Source organism: Somniosus microcephalus, chromosome 15, assembly GCF_052327205.1.
Source record: "Somniosus microcephalus isolate GS21.2 chromosome 15, FLI_Smic_1.0, whole genome shotgun sequence".
In the NCBI taxonomy this organism is placed as follows: domain Eukaryota; kingdom Metazoa; phylum Chordata; class Chondrichthyes; order Squaliformes; family Somniosidae; genus Somniosus; species Somniosus microcephalus.
In genome coordinates, this window is record NC_141001.1 from 110,648,996 (window position 1) to 110,654,624 (window position 5,629).

A 5,629-nucleotide genomic window follows, 5' to 3' on the forward strand; every position below is an offset into this window, starting at 1 on the left:
TTGTGTCCTCCTTTGTGAATACAGAACCAAAGTATGAGTTTAATTGGTCTGCCATTTCCTTATTCTCCATTATATATTCTCCCGAATCAGACTGCAAGGGACCGACTTGGGATTTTACCAGTCTTTTCCTCCTGATATACCGATAAAAGCTTTTGCAGTCTGTCTTTATGTTTGCTGCAAGTTTACTTTCGTATTCTATTTTCCCCTTCCTGATTAATCCCTTTGTCCTCTTTTGCTGTATCCTGTACTGCCCCCAATCTTCCGGTCTGGTGCTTTTTTTTGCCAGTTGATATGCCCTTTTTTTTGATTTTATGCTGTCCCTAATTTCCCTCGTTATCCACGGTTGAGTCACCTTTTTAGGTTTATTTTTATGCCAAACACAATTTAAAGCACTTGTGTGAGATTCCTCTGTCTGTCATTTCAGCAAAGACGGTAATCTATCTATATAAAATAAACAGGTTAATGCCTGCGTTAAAATAGTGTGCATAGTGTCATACAAATGTGTTAACTATCCGCCCGCTGTATTCACCAGCAGTAATTTCTGCGGTCTAGTATTTCTGCAATGTGGAATACTGGGATATTTCTTAATCACAAGTACTCTGTGCAAAAAACTTGCATTTATGTAGCACCTTTAATGCCCCAAGGTGTGTCACAGGAGCGTTATCAGACAAAATTTTACACTGAGCCACATAGAGAGATATTAGGACAGGTGAGCAAAAGCTTGGTCAAAGAGGTAGGTTTTAAGGAGCGACTCAAAAGAGGTAAGAGAGGCGGAGAGGTTTAGGGAGGGAATTCCAGAGCTTAGGGCCCAGGCAGCTGAAGGCATGGCCGCCAATGGTGTAGCGATTAAAATCGAGGGATGCGCAAGAGGCCAGAATTAGAGGAGCACAGATGTCTCAGGATGGGAGGCGGGGTAGTGGGGCTGGAGGAGATTACAGAGATAGGAAGGGGTGAGGCCATGGAGGGATTTGAGCACAAGGATGAGAAATTTTAAATCGAGGCGTTGCCGGACCGGGAGAATTCGTGATGGGTGAACGGGGCATTCAAAACCAGAAACTTTCAAAATTTTTGCTACAGTTTTCAAAAGTTAATTCATTATTAGTTCTTGAGGATTCAATATTCACAGCATTGTAGATACAGACCATCTCTGTTGTTAAATATAATTGATTACTTTTCAGAGCACCACCTCTAAGTCATGAAAGCGGCACAGTTGGTTTGGTTACTGCTGCGTCTCAAGGAGGATATAAAACCACATCGTGTCAGCCATGGCTCAGTTGGTAGCACCATCGCTGAGTCAGAAGGTCGTGGGTTCAGAGTCCCACTCCAGGGACTTGAGCACAAAAATCTAGACTGACACACCCAGTGCAGTGCTGAGGGAGTGCTGCACTGTCGGAGGTGCCGTCTTTTGGATGAGACGTTAAACTGAGGCCCCGTCTGCTCTCTCAGGTGGACGTAAAAGATGCCACGGCACTATTTCGAAGAAGAGCAGGGGAGTTCTCCCCGGTGTCCTGGGGCCAATATTTATCCCTCAATCAACATCACTAAAAAAACGGATTATCTGGTCATTATCAGATTGCTGTTTGTGGGAGCTTGCTGTGCGCAAATTGGCTGCCGCGTTTCCCACATTACAACAGCGGCTACACTTCAAAAAAAGTACTTCATTGGCTGTAAAACACTCTGGGGTGTCCGATGGTTGTGAAAGGTGTAATATAAAGGCAAGTCTTTCTTTAACACCGCTGCTCGAAATTTCCAATGATTCAGTGTCCCACGGGGTCGTTTTAATTCTTTGTCTGAGTAAAATTGCAACAATGGCAGTATCTCAGTGAAATGTAGTAAAAAAAAACATTGTTTTTCTCTTTTTACTGAGTAATAGTTGTAATTAGCTGTACCAATGGAAAGTTGAGAATCTACCCTATGATGGTGTCATTAGTTCTATCGCATCTGCTAACAACACTGTGTCACGTAAAATTTGCTGAAAGAGTAAAGATTATCCACACCATATCTATAAAGGTTTGCGGCCTGTCTGTCACACTTTGGATAGAATCATAGGATGGTTCCAGCACAGTAGGAGGCCATTCAGCCCATCGAGCCCGTGCTGGCTCTCTACAAGAGCACTTCAGCTAGTCCCACTCCCCCGCCCTTTCTCCGTGGCCCTGCAATTGTTTTTCTTTCAGCTACTTACCCAATTCCCTTTTGAAAGCCGCGATTGAATCTGCCTCCACCACCCTCTCAGGCAGTGCATCCCAGATCCTAACCACTGGCCTTTGGTTCTTCTGCTAATCACCTTCAATCTGCGCCCTCTGGTTCTCGACCCTTCCGCCAACGGCAACACACTTTGCCTGTCACGTTTTGTATAGTATGCAATCTATATGTAATTCTAAGTAACAAAAGACCAACAAGTCATATGGGGAATAACAACAGAAAATGCTGGAAAAACTCAGCAGGCCAGGGCAGCATCCGTGGAGAGAGAAACAGAGTTAATGTTTCAGGTCAATGACCCTTCGTCAGAACTGGAAAAAAGCAGGAAATGGAAAGCAGGTTTAGGGGCTGGGAAAAGGGGGAGAGGATGAAAGAACAAAAGGGAAGGTCAGTGATAGGATAGAAAGCAGGAGAGATAAAGAGACATTGAGAGATATTGTCCTAGTAAAGGATCCCCTTGGAATGAGTGACCATAACATGGTTGAATTCCATATTCAAGTAGAGGGTGAGAAGGTTGGATCTCAAACAAGCGTGCTGAGCTTGAATAAAGGAGACTATGAAGGTATGAGAGCGGAATTGATTAGAGTGGACTGGGAAAATAGATTAAAGGGTAAGACAGTACATGATCAGTGGTGTACATTTAAGGAGTTATTTTACAACTTCCAAAAATATATATTCCACTGAGGAAAAAAGGGTGTAAAAGAAAAGATAGCCATCCGTGGCTAAGTAAAGTCATTAAGGATAGTATCCGACTAAAAACAAGGGCATATAAGGTAGCCAAATCTAGTGGGAGGATAGAAAATTGGGAAGTCTTTAAAAGACAGCAAAAAATAACAAAAAGATTGATTAAGAAAGGGAAGATAGATTATGAAAGTAAATTAGCAAAAAATATAAAAACAGACAGCAAAAGTTTCTATAGTTATATAAAAAGAAAAAGGGTGGCTAAAGTAAATGTTGGTCCCTTAGAGGATGAGACCGGGAAATTAATGGTGGGAAACATGGAGATGGCAAAAACGCTGAACAAATATTTTGTATCAGTCTTTACGGTAGAGGACACTAAGAATATCCCAACACTGGACAAACAGGGGGCTCTAGGGGGAGAGGAGCTAAATACGATTAAAATCACTAAGGAAGTGGTACTTGGTAAAATAATGGGACTTAAGCCGAATAAATCGCCTGGACCTGATGGCTTACATCCTAGGGTCTTGAGGGAAGTGGTGGTAGGGATTGTGGATGCATTGGTAATAATTTTCCAAAACTCCCTGGACTCAGCAAAGGTCCTGGCAGATTGGAAAACTGCTAATGTAACACCCTTATTTAAAAAGGGTAGTAGGCAGAAGGCTGGAAACTATAGACCTGTTAGCCTAACATCTGTGGTTGGTAAAATGTTAGAGTCCATTATTAAGGAGACAGTAACGGGACATTTGGATAAACATAATTTAATAGGACAAACTCAGCATGGTTTCATGAAGGGGAAGTCATGTTTGACAAATTTGCTTGAGTTCTTTGAGGAAGTAACATACAGGGTGGATAAAGGGGAACCAGTGGACGTAGTGTATTTAGACTTCCAAAAGGTATTTGACAAGGTGCCACACAAAAGATTATTGCTCAAGATAAAAAATCACGGGATTGGGGGTAATATTCTGGCGTGGGTGGAGGATTGGCTCTCTAACAGAAAGCAGAGAGTTGGAATAAATGGTTCATTCTCAGACTGGCAATCAGTAACTAGTGGTGTTCCGCAGGGGTCAGTGCTGGGTCCCCAACTCTTTACAATCTATATTAACGATTTGGAGGAGGGGACCGAGTGTAACATATCAAAGTTTGCAGATGATACAAAGATGGGAGGGAAAGTAGTGAGTGAGGAGGACATAAAAAACCTGCAAAGTGACATAGACAGGCTAAGTAAGTGGGCAGAGATTTGGCAGATGGAATACAATACTGGAAAGTGTGAGGTTATGCACTTTGGCAGGAAAAATCATAGAGCAAGTTATTATCTTAATGGCAAGAAACTGGAAAGTACTGTAGTACAAAGGGATCTGGGGGTCCTGGTGCACGAAACTCAAAAAGTTAGTATGCAGGTGCAGCAAGTGATCAAGAAGGCCAATGGAATGTTGGCTTTTATTGCTTGGGGGATAGAATATAAAAATAGGGAGGTATTGCTGCAGTTATACAAGGTATTGGTGAGACCGCACCTGGAATACTGCATACAGTTTTGGTGTCCATACTTAAGAAAAGACATACTTGCTCTCGAGTCAGTACAAAGAAGGTTCACTCGGTTAATCCCGGGGATGAGGGGGTGGTCATATGAGGAGAGGTTGAGTAGATTGGGACTCTACTCATTGGAGTTCAGAAGAATGAGAGGCGATCTTATTGAAACATATAAGATTGTGAAGGGGCTTGATCAGGTGGATGCGGTGAGGATGTTCCCAATGATGGGTGAAACTAGAACTAGGGGGCATAATCTTAAAATAAGGGGCTGCTCTTTCAAAACTGAGATGAGGAGAAACTTCTTCACTCAGAGGGTGGTAGGTTTGTGGAATTTGCTGCCCCAGAAAGCTGTGGAAGCTACATCATTAAATAAATTTAAAACAGAAATAGATAGTTTCCTAGGAGTAAAGGGAATTAAGGGTTACGGGGAGCGGGCAGGAAATTGGACATGAGTCTAGGTTCGGAATGGTCATGGCCCTGTGGGTAGTGGAGCGGGCCCAGGGACCGTGTAGCCTGGTTCTGCTCCTACTTCTTGTGTTCTAATTCTGTGTTAGATTTCAGGAGATGGTTTTATTCCTGTTCCTGGCTGGGGTGGAGATCGCCTTTACAGAAGATAAGTACTGTAGAAAATATAGGGACAGAGTGATCTCCTGGAAGAGTTTCGATCGCCTAGATGGGTCGGAGAGGAATTTCCCAGATTTTTTCTCCCAAATTGGCCATTGGGTTTTTTATCTGGTTTTTCGCCTCTCCCGGGAGATCACATGGGTTCGGGTGGGATGGAGAGTGATAGAAGATTTGAGGTTAGGATCAGATCAGCCATGATCTTATTGAATGGTGGAGCAGGCTCGAGGGGCCGATTGGCCTACTCCTGCTCCTATTTCTTATGTTCTTATGTTCTTATTGAAGGCAAGAGGAGGTGGTGATGGGACAGGTTAAGGAACAAAGGATGGCTCTGGATGAAGTGTGAATTGCGCTGGCAGAATGAAGGACAGCTGCCATGTGGGAGGGAAGAAAAAAGGCCAAACAAAAAGTGTGGATTAAAAAAAAATAATAATTATATATAATATATATATATGTGATAGGGGCCGAGGTTATGATCTGAAATTGTTGAACTCTATGTTGAGTCCAGAGGGCTGTAGAGTGCCTAATCGAAAGCTCGGTTCTTTAAAAAAAGTAGATCCATTAATTTCCTGCTTGTTTTTCTGCCTTTCAAAATATCTTG